General features: G+C 40.8%; 1 protein-coding gene across 2 annotated transcripts in view; it reads left to right on the top strand.

The window, feature by feature from the left end:
• Nucleotides 1-251: 251 nt before the first annotated feature.
• The window catches only part of rab27b (RAB27B, member RAS oncogene family), a 160,239-nt gene continuing 148,569 nt past the window's right edge, over nt 252-11,921 (top strand). For both annotated transcript variants that reach the window (XM_061062034.1, XM_061062035.1), the window contains exon 1: nt 252-530. The gene's annotated coding sequence lies outside the window, so the exon portion shown is untranslated. The remainder of the gene's footprint in view (nt 531-11,921) is intronic.

The raw sequence follows: 11,921 nt of genomic DNA, 5'->3' as shown, positions 1-11,921 counted from the left end.
GTTGAAACAAGAACTCATGGTCGATCAAATTACAGCACATCTTAAGTATCATTTATTTGAACTAGTTCTATGATAAACATGTGGTGTTTAATTCATGAATTTAACATTAGGCTTCATATTTAATTTCCGGTAACTTCAGATTCAGAGGCACATGAAAGTTGCCATGTTTGCAAAAAAAAAGAACATATCCGAGTTTCTTAGGAGTCCCTGAATGCGTCACCAGCGTCTACCCTCCACCCCTCGAGGAAGCCCAGCGACATCCATCAGACTGGTTGCACTCTCAGAGGAACGCTTGAGCACTCCTCAGCACTGAAACCCCGTCACCTAAAAACAGTCTGCCAACGAACACCTCCCTCCAGGTCCGGTGATCTCTGCAGCGGGTTTTCTCCTCCATCAGGACCGGGGGGAGAGATGCGACGTCTCGGAGGAGGAGGAGGAGACGAACTGGCCAGGCAGCAGCAGCAGAAGCAGCAGCAGCAACAGACACCTGAGAGGAAGATCTGAGTTAGTTACTTCAACGTCAAAGAAAGGTAAGCACCAAAGAGAAAGGGAAATGAAATGCACCGGGACATCGTGTCTGATGCATGTTGTGGTTGTTGTTGTTGTTTTATTTGCTGGGGTTTCCGTGTTATTGTCGTTCCCAGCATCAGAAGAAGGGAAGGCGGTATGAGTCATAGCCCCGGTGCAGGGCTGCTGGAGGGGCAGCTGAGGAGCAAAGTGTCTGCAGCCTCCAAAAGCCACACTGTGCTTTATCAGCCACATGCAAAAAGCCTCCTCCTGTGCTGCTCTGCAAATGACTGCTTACTGTGTGTGTGTGTGTGTGTGTGTGTGTGTGTGTGTGTGTGTGTGTGTGTGTGTGTGTGTGTGTGTGTGTGTGTGTGTGTAGTGCTGGTTTTCAGTGTGTTTTGTAGCTGTACGTGTGGGTGTGCGTGCACGTGTGTGATCGTGACATCATACTTTACCTGCAGGTTGGAGGGAATGAGCCCAAAATCAAAAGGTGTACAGCCAGTGTTGTTGTACATCTGTATCTGTGTTGCAGTGAATGTAGCCTACTCTCCATGCAACAAACTACAAACAGAAGATGGAGTGCTTGTTGCAAACAGTTTATTTTATTTCCTGTTTCATCATCACAGTGACAGAGCCAGTGCTATAAAGAGAGTTTTTCCTGTTTGGTGTGTAAAAAAAACTTCTTTTTTTTTTTTTTTTTTTTTTTTTTACACAGAGCCTTACCCTCAACCCCCTCCAACACGATATGGATGAAGCCATTGTTCTGTAAACAGTTTGAAGGCTCAGTTTTGCATCAAGGCCACTGCATCTGTTTTTTTTTTGAGCCACACATGGTTAAGAGCATAGAGATGAGAAGGAGCAAAAGAGTTAAACATGCTGAATAGTTGAATTACCAAGGCTAATCCATTAGCATGGCTAAGAGCTGAAAAGTGTTTCACACTAAAACAAGATTCTATGGATGGTGGTAGTTGACCTGAGATGTCTGATCATTAGTCTTAAGAAGCTATATGAGATGTTGTGTAAGTCACATGTGAACAAAAAAGAACCAGGTAACTTAGAAATACCAGTTTTCTCAACATGGCAGCCTGCTGTCCTCTCCGCTGGGAAAAGCCAACGACAGCCGTGACTCCCCAGAGGTCTGTTAACTCACTCTGTAGAGCGTGTGCCCCATTTAAACACCCCATATAAACCCATGCTTGTGACTCAATGTTGAACAAACTCGCTCCTCTGATGTGACTCCACCACTTCTCTATTTCTTTTTTTTCGATCTATCTTCAGCTCACCTTTTGAAGGAGAGAAAAACAGTACTAAAAACCCCACAATCCTGATTCCTATGGTTAGGCACACACAGATAAATTAATTTATGACCAGAGCATGAACAAGCACATAAACAAATACTTGGCAATTAGCGCCATCATATGGTGAGCAATTAGTCACCTGACAGTTAAAAGACATGACCTTTACTAGACGGTTAAACAATTCAATAATATTTTGTCCCTAGAGGCCGGTCAAAGGTCATACTCAAACTGCAGTGCAATCGTCCACTACTAGCTAGTTAATGTGCCTTCTCTTCTGACTCTTCAACCTGGATGTAAACGAGCACAGTGAACAGATAGCATCTCGTAGTAGAAGCAGCAAGGTTTGGCAGAATTTTGACTGAGAAAATTTAGATAAAAATGTTTGTGGGTTGCAGAGATTAAGCCCCAGTACCTGTAAAACCACAACGCCACAGCCTGAAAAAACTCATGAAAACCACCTGTTGACCTCAGCCTATAGACTTGGTTAAATCTCCATCTTTATTTTATTTACTGATTCATTCTTTTTTTTAATCCAAGCATTTTTTTTTACAAGTATTATAGTTTGTGCAACAAGTCTTTTTAACCTTCCACAAGTTCTCTGATTTTATTATGAAATACTGTTAGGTAACCCACATTGTGTCTTCTTATGTGGAGAACACTAGCAATCTTTTTTTTTTTAATGAGAAATAATTACTTTCCCAGTTCAGGTGTAGCGTCCTACAAAGGACCCTAGCCTTCGTAGCCTGTGTAGACCGCTCAGGCCGAAACTGAAATGAGACAGTTTGGTCCACAGAGGATTTCATGTTGGTATCTTCAGCTGTTCCCGCCCTTACCCTTTTGTTTCTAAGCACTTCTCCTGTCGCCTAGCAACCCTCTACAGCTGCCTTGAAACTAGCTAGGATGCGTCAGATGTGTCATCTGTGGCCTGAGTAAAGTAGGACGCATTTATGAGCCTTGAAATTAGAACATCCTTCCGACGCGCGGCGCTGTGACGCTGTGTCTTCCTCGAAGGATGCAGCCCCTGAATTGAGACACAACTATTTTGCAACTTTGATAGTTGTGTTTTTACAAACTCCTCACTCCTCTCCAGGCCTTCCAGTCTGTCCAAATATGGTCAATATGGCCTGGCTCCCGACACACAGCATGGTGACACTCTTAATGGCAAATTTGAGGCTTCAAAACCACAGTCTGAGAACCAATGGGTGATCGCACATTGACTACCGTTTATCATACACATGCGTACCTGACAGACCGTTACTCGAGAAGAGTCTGAAGCTGATGATTATGAGGTCAGATCTGTTCTAAACAGATTCGTCCTCTCGATGATGTGAGTGATGATGACTCTGAGAGGATGAGGTTTGTGGTCAACTGCTTCTATTAGCCGAGAGGTCGAGGGAGTTCATTGGGGTCTGGTGCAGGGTCCAATATTACTGCAGAAATCCTAATTATTGTTGGCATTGATCCAATTATCGCCTCATCCGTTATCTGCTTCTTGGTTTGAATTCCCAGTCGATTGTTCATCCAGGTGTTTCCCTCAATGAGTGATAGTACGTCAGATCCTCACGCGAGCAGCTGCTCTTTCACTCTGACAGTAATGAGTATCTCCCTCCATCCCACTGGCAGACTCATGGTATGTGTTGATTCATGAATCACTTTTGTAAACATGGATGAAGCAGCAGAGGTCATTAGTGAAGCAGACGCTGCTGGTCTGATAGTGCTTTGGACGTCCCCTGAGCTTCTGGCAGCTTCATTGTTTCAACGTTCCTCGACATTAATCCGAGCTGAAACCTCGCTCATGGACTCGTAATGAAAATGACAGATTACATTTGGCTCGTGGGGTTGTTATCATCGCTGGTTTTATTGTACACTGAAGGCATCAATTAACTCAGTCGCTTTTTAATTGTCAAATTTTCATAAAAAGTTAAATTAATCAACAATGACAAAGCAAAAGCGAGACATTGACGTACTGCATTTTCCATGTTTTAACTTCTCTAATTACTATATCACCTCACAGCGGCTATGTGTGTTGCTGCGTTCATGTCAATCAATCAGTCATTATGGGGGGTGTGGAGGGGGTCTCAGGAGGCAGGACATGACGTCAAAAAGAAAGACGCAGAAATGGCAGTCGAAGAGCAACAGAGTCTGACATCATGGTGATATTTGAAACAACCATTAAGATTCACTTTGCACACAAGATGGGGAAACACTTCATTAGCAGAATTCCCGTTTCCCTAATTTTCCATGCATAATTTATCGCTCCTATCTCAAACCAGCTCTCTCTCCCCTTGTGTAAATCAGTGTACGATGAAGGAGTGATTAAAGATACAACAGAAAACTCAAAGTACTTGGTCTTTTTCGATTCTCTGATTTCTTTTTAAATTTTCAAAATCCAAAACAAAAAACACCAACCTGCTTTCATCCCTGCCTCGCATCAGAGATGACATTAATACGGACTCAAACTCTTTGCCAACGTTCAGGCGTGTAGACCTCTGATGCCATTGTCATTTACTTTGCTGAGGTGTACCAGCAGTTTCCATGGTGATGTTTCAACAACCAGTTGTACTTTCTGAGGTTTTATCCAGAGCGAAACTACAGTGTGAGAAAACGAGAGGCGTTTTGTCTGTGATGATTCTCCTGACCTTTTAACTCTGGGACGGCTCTCCCTAACCACTGTGCCCTTTTCCTCCTCACTCCCTGTCTTTGGTGTCTCTGTCACCTCCTCCTCCTCCTCCTCCTGACACCCACCTGCAGAGTATTGACCAGAGCCAGCACGATTCAACCTTCCTCAGATGATTAATGCAAAGATAAGATCGCAGCCTCGACTGCAGTAGCACTCGTCTCCACGTCGAGCTTGGTGGGTTTGCTTTCCTGATTGGCTATCAGCAGCACTACGATTTTTAGTGATGATACATTTTGTGGCAGCCATGAGGATGCTTCAGAACCCCTGTTTTCATGTAGCAAATTATCTACATCTATCACAGCCTGTATATTAGAAATGTGCGCAGCCATTGTGTCGTCATCAATTGAATTAGTAACCACTTCCTAATAGCTTCCTGTTTGGTTTTTTGGCTGCAGCCGTCCTGTATTTTAGCCAAAGTGAACATATTTACAAGAGGGTAGAGCTAGATAGGATAACAGATCTCATCTTTAAGTGGGTTTTCAAGGTGTATCTGTATTTATCAGGGATGAGCTTTGCGCTTATCTAAATCTAAAAGCTGGTGAGAGCTGTCCACGTGTCTGTAGTAACGGACACTTTGATGTTCTGCACAGTTACTGCTGTGCTTTCCTCAAACATCAGGCTGATGTCAGCCATGATTGTGGCTTGTACTCCAGCTCGACAAACGCCATCCGCTCCCGTTTTCTCCTTCCACATAACCAGAGCACTTCTCCAGTCGCTGTTATTTAATTTATAGCTTGTCTGGATGCCGTGCTCATCTTCTTCTGGTATCATCACAGCGATCTGTGCTAACACGGTTAGCATATTATGTATAGTGAGACCGTTGTCTGTCTCCTCTGGTTTCTCCGTGTGCTTTAAGCTCATAGCGACACTTTGCGCTGCACGTTACAGTTGTCTTTTGTTTTGTTTTTTAAATGTGCTCTTACCTTTTCAGAGTAATGTGTCCCTAAAGAGCTACAGTAGCTGCCGTAAAGCAGTTGTTGTTGCCGAAATCAGGCTTGCTGTGCATATGTGTGTATGTTGAAATGAAGCTGAAGCTGTAGCTGGAGAAGTTACACGTCTGTGTTCCCTTCATTATTTTCTTACTAAGTATATTCAGTTAAACAAACCCATGAAGCTCAGCTACACATGGAGCGCTAAATTAAAGTGTTGTAGCTCATAAAAACACAGGTATCCCATCCCATAGTATTTATGGAAGACATTAATTGGGATAATAATTGTTGCTAAAAACAGACTTCATATTAAATTTACTGATCAAAAAACTACAGATGACCTGGGGAAGACTACTGTACAGGACAGGATTAGCAATGAGATACAAGGTTATTGCTTTGTCTACAGGGGGCGCCAAAATGAAAACAAACTAAAAGTTCCTCAAAGGGGCTTTAAGGTGATTCTGCAGGGGCTTCACTCTAGAAACCAAGCGTCCACTTCTCTATACAGCTTGACAGATCTTTGATTTTGCTTGGTATAAGCACAGTGCACCATGCTCTTTACATCATTGTGTCTCTAAATCATCGACACATTAATTAGGCTGTGTGAAGAGCAGACGTCGATGGTTGATTGATTTTGGCAGCATCCCTTCTGGCACCACTTCAACCCGGCGTGGTGTTTAAAGCTCTTTGTGGTGTTTGTAGTTCTTTGTGGTATTTGTAGTTGTTCTCTGGTCGTGTAAGGATGGAGACGGTGTGACATATTCAGGTTAACAATTTGATCTCCAGTGTCTCGCTCGGTCCAGCCAGTCAGTCCGTATCACTTCCAGTCAGATAAACACGAGAGGCAAAGACAGGCTTTAAAGGACTGAGGAACGACTCAGAGTACAGACACAGAACAAAAGAGAGAGAGTAAGATACGTGGAATTCAACTGATGAGCAAATGTTATGCAAAATATTCAAATGCTGCAAGAGGTCGAAATTTGAATGAGGTGCATTTCCATGTGAAAGGATGAAACTACACATGATTATCTTGCAGATAGAGAAACAAAACACCATTTATCCATCATTTTCAATTTATAGACATATGTGGAAATAAAAAGTGACTGGAGGTAACAACCATATCCTGAATATAATCAATACCAGGATAAGGCTCATAAACAGGAACTCAAATCCATGAAAACACACTCACTTTGTCATTCTGATAGAATCAGAAAACAAGGTATGGCTTGTTGTATGACCAGAGTTTGGCATGTTACTGATCTTAACTAGTTACAGTTACGAGTTATTACTGTCAAAAAGTAACTGAGACTAACAGAGTTATTGCATCATTAAAGTAACGAGTTACTGTTTTATTTAAAGGCTTTATATGTGATTTTTTCATCCAGTAGATGTCGCTCTTGAGCACCAGCATGAAACCAAAACAACTCGTGCTGCATTGTTGTGTTAGCATGCTAATGCTAGCGATCTTTATCATGCTCGTATCTTCACGCTGCATGTAAATTTACCTGAAATGAGCGTGATCTAGAAACACAGTTAAGCAGTGAGTACAGTATGTTATTCTTCTTTTCTCTAGTCCCTCAATTAAACAACTTTTATACACGAGGGGAGGAGTCATCCGGCCGTCCCGGCGATGTAAACAAACTGAAGATATGACTCTGAAAACTCTGAAAACATCACAGACAGTGGGACTCGGGTGTTACACTCATTGTAGACAGTCATGACTCACAGAGTTATTTTCAGAGGATATACTTGATTTCTATTATATTTAAGTGTGAAAAATCACATATAAAGCCTTTAATGTTCACGTGAGGACATGTTTATTTATAGTGCCTTCACACTAGCAGAAATCTCCTGAAAATATCATTATTCCTTTTTTATTACAGAATAATGCAATGATAAAATACATTTTTGAGTCGGTTTGTTTTAAACAAATACAAACACATAATTATTTAACAAATAGAAGAAGGTACTGTGAGTAGTTATCTGGGTATTTCTCTCATCTATGTGTAATATTTAATTAATATCGAAGCATATTGACCAATATCGAATTGATATCGATATCGAATGGTGACCCAAAGAATCAAAATCAAATTGAACTGTGATGTTGTGGACGATACCCAGCTCTACTGCTTTTATTCTAGTCGTTTAACTCGAGCAGAGAAAAATAATGTGGGTATTTCTGTGACAGAGAGCTCATAGCTGAATGATCACCTTCCTGTGTTTGTTTAGAGCAGTGGTTCTAAACTGGTGGAGCCTCAGGACCGACCACCAACTCCTTCATGAAGAACCGCGACCCCAAATTTCTGATATTTTTCAATCAATCAGGTTTTATTTATTGAAAAGTTGTGCAGTTTGGACCTCGGACGGTTCAAAGCAGAATAGAACGAAGCAACTGAACAAAGTCATCTTGTTAAAAAGACACTTTTTAGAATTTTTGACAAGCTTTGAGAAGCTTTCTTCCAGGCCCACTGAAAACACCTCCGTGACCCACTTTTGGGTCCCGACCCACCAGTTGAGAACCTGTGTTTTAGAGCATACTTAGTTCATTCTCCCAGGATGCTGCTGTGCTGACGTCAGCGTCACCTGGCCCTCTTATTGTTGTCGGCTGTTTCACACAAAGTAACGAGTAACGAGTGCTTTAAATGACAGTAATTCTGACGGCATTATCTGGAAAGTAACTTATCCGTTACTATAGTTACTGCAAATAGTGGTGTTACAGCAGTAATGCATTACTTAGTAACGAGTTAGTCCCAACACTGACATGTGAACTGGGTTTTTTTTTTTGGGGGGGGGGGATTTAAGGACTTTTCCTTCTATGGAGCAAAGACGTCTAATGAGAAATAAAAAAAACAAAACTCTGAGACTTAAATTCCTGAGTAGAATCTTATCAAAAATACATTTCTCAAAAGCCTCGTGCATCACACAGAAACACGCAGACGTGGACGGATTAACAGAGGGAGAAGAAGAGAGATGTGTGTATGAGTCTTTGATCAATAATGAATACTGTTCTTCTGGCCAGTAAATCAGCTCGGCAGTACATCCTCTCCTCTCTGTGGGCACTTTTATCCGCGCTCATAAATACCCGGATTACTTCTACTCATGATGGTGAACTCCTCACAGTGTAGAGCCGTTTTAATGATGGAGGCTAATGTTGATTTATAGACATCAGAGGTTCTCTGAAGTGTCTGTTGGATAGATGGATGCTGCTTGTGCATCCTTTATGATCTACTCTCTGAACAGCAGAACACAGATTAAGGATTGTTTTTCTGTATGTCCCGTCTCCTTGTCACCTTTTTTGACTGATTTGTTTTTCTTCTAATTGAGTCATGAGGAGTTGTTTTAAAATGTTCTGCTATGGTTTAAACTCAATCACTGCTAAGCCTCACTTTACACAAGTGTGATCAAATATCTGCTGTCTTCCTCACTAGTAGTTAAAGGCACAGTATGTCAGTTCCACCACCAGGGGGCTCTGAATCGATACAAGAACAAAAGTAGATGTTTAGACCGATGAAAACGAACTCTGTGTTGACCGTAGTGAAGACATCGGGTGAAACCGACCTGAGGAAGAGAATATGTTTACCGACGAGCTAATGGAAGTATAATTAACACGACGTTTTTATCACAGCAGCACATACAGCAACATTACGACAGCTTTCAGTAGCAGCTCACGCTTCCTGTAGGGGTCTTTGATGTAACATCCGGTGTTTCCACGGCAACAATGTGTCTGTCATGGCGGCTCTGAGTTCAATGAGTTCATGACTCCAGTATAGTTCAATGTCAGAAAATCATATGTGACTCAGATTACTACAGTCTTCTGCTGCTTGTTGGTACGTTGATGTTAATTGGATATATTTGGTTTGTCTGATTGGACTCACATCATTTTATTGACTTTGCATTTGGCTTTCAATAAATGCTGCAGTGATGGTCCCTTATCACAGCTCTCTGATGTCTTATTGACATGAATTAAGAAAATAATAGCAATATTTATTGATATTAGACAATAACTTAGCTGCTGCCCTAAAGACACCCAGTCTTAAGAATAACTTTCTCTTCTTAATAATTGATGGATTCAAAGCGTTGGTCCTCAGAGTCCTCAAAGGACTTGTCTTCATGTGTAACAGGTTGTGTCTGATTTATTATCCCTGTAACGAAAACAGTTCTTGATAAAGAAGAGGAAAGCATCAGATCAAGTCGGCACCATGGATTAATAAAGTAAAACGTAATGAGATCTAAGTCACCGCCTTGAAGCACCATGATGGGTCTATAAACACAATCTGTACTCTTCTCTTGTCTTTGCATCACTCACTCCTCTTGTATATTTCTTTAACTGGATTAATTATTCAGTTCTTTCTCTGTGTGTCTGCACACCTTCTTCTTTCACACAGAGGCTTTTTCTTTTGTGTAACTGTGAGCTTAGACTTTGAAATACCTCAGAATCAAAGAGTTTGTAACACAGAGATGAGCACCAGGAGGCAGAGCTGGAGACAACTGTGGGAAAAAAAACCTTGACATCATGATTTTTTTCTTGCCATTTTAAAATATTTCTTCTGTGCTTTCTTAACTTTGACAGACAGGAGTCAGGCAGCGATGGAGTCATGATTATTAAAGTGCTGCCTTGACAGTTTTTTTGTTAATTTCTTTCCTTTCTTTGTTTCTTTTTTACTCTACATGTGTGTGAGGATAGAGAACAGAGTAATTCCTTAATTAACAAAATGCTAAACAGCTATTAGCTTGATTTATTATAGTAAAATTAGACAATAAGGGGCCGTAATCTGTTGCTAATGATTGTGAAACACTGCATGGGAAAACGGTTATTACACTATGGTGTTCTGCTAAAAGTAATAAAATGCTTGATTTGCATGCATAAATTTCAACATCATGAAGTAAAGGGGATGATTAAATGATAAGGAGGTCAAGTTGATGTTTTCAAAGTAATGCAATATTTCCTTACAACAACTGGAATTAGTTTTTCCCAAACTCTCAAACGATACGACGGAGGATTAGGGCCATGTTAATTTCTCTTTTCTTTTTGAGGTTAAAGTCGTAAATTTACGACTTTAACCTCAAAATTATTATTATTTTTTTTTTTAACGTGGCCCTAATCCTCCGTTGTAGAACCGACTCACTGGATTAAAAAAAATATTGAAGTTGAGTCAACATCATATGTATTGTTTGAATATTATTAATACATGTGATCGACCCAATGAGCCCTTTCTCCACTCACAATGTACCGGTTACACAGAAACACAGGATTAGTAACAACTATACACCAATCAGGACAACCTCAGGGTCGTCACAGAGACTTTATAACTAAGTGGATGCTCGTGAGATGAAATGTTAGGATGGGAAGCTCCTCAAGTATCCTTTATAAATTAGTATTCAGTTTTGAAAAGTACATAACAAGCCAGTTTGAAGAATTTGTTTGAAGATTTTTTTTTTATTTAATCACATCTGATATTTTTTCCTTCTTCAAGTTGTTGAAGCAGTGATTATCTCTCCTCTCCTCTCCTCTCCTCTCCTACAGTATCTTCTCTCTCCCTTTTCTCTCTCTGTATCGTATTGCTGTGAGTAATTTGCTTCATGCACGTCAGTCTCTGCACGGCTCTTTGTCGGGAAAAGCTTCAAGGGAAAACTCTGCTCGTTCAGATTCAAGTGGAGCCAAAGAGCGTCGAGTGAGAGAGAGAGAGAGAGAGAGAGAGAGAGGGGCAGAAAGCAGGATGAGCCAGGGATGAATGAAATTCAAAGAGAGAGAGAGAGGAGACGAAAGAAAGGATGGAGAGTGACAGAAAGTTGTATTAAGGAGTTTGAAAGAATAAATACCTCTGCTTTAGACATCAAGTCATAAAGTTTTGAGCGGTGAATTAAATGACTGCTCTCTAATGAAACACACTGATGCTGGTGTTAAAGGGAAAGTTCAGATTTTTTTTTAAAGTTGACCCTGGAATCATACTTCTCTTTGTAAGAGATGCCTTTGTATATGTTTTAACACCTTCTGTTAGGTTGACCTCTGTGGCTGCACTGAATATAAACATCACCTCTCCATGTACAACATTCACACAGCTCTAAATTCGCAGTGATTTTTTTTCCTGAAGAAGATTACGTGAAAGCACTGTCAGCTAGACCTAAACATTCACCAACTTATAGGGGGTAAAACCAATGGTTGTATTTTAATATCGTATTTTTGCTTAATTGTGTCTTAAATTCTACAATTACAGTACAACACAAGGATCTAGAAAAAAGGGAACAATGTCAGTAAGAGCAAACGATCAGCTTTGAGTCTGATTGGACACACAGGTGCTGACAGGAAGTGACCAGAGGCAAAGCACAACATTGAGGGCAGTTCTTGAGAGCTCTAATCAGTATAGAAACCATCTTATAAGTCGTCGTTATCAAACAAAAACCATCGTCATTACCATCATCATCATCAATAATATGGAGACCATCATCATTAAGTTAGTAGGTATTCATGAAAGAGCTGGCTCTTTAGCTTTTTCTTAAAGGTGCAGA

This window comes from Labrus mixtus, chromosome 17 (genome assembly GCF_963584025.1).
Source record: "Labrus mixtus chromosome 17, fLabMix1.1, whole genome shotgun sequence".
Taxonomy (NCBI): domain Eukaryota; kingdom Metazoa; phylum Chordata; class Actinopteri; order Labriformes; family Labridae; genus Labrus; species Labrus mixtus.
The sequence above is the reverse complement of the archived record's forward strand: the minus strand, read 5'-3'. Positions and strand labels throughout refer to the sequence as shown.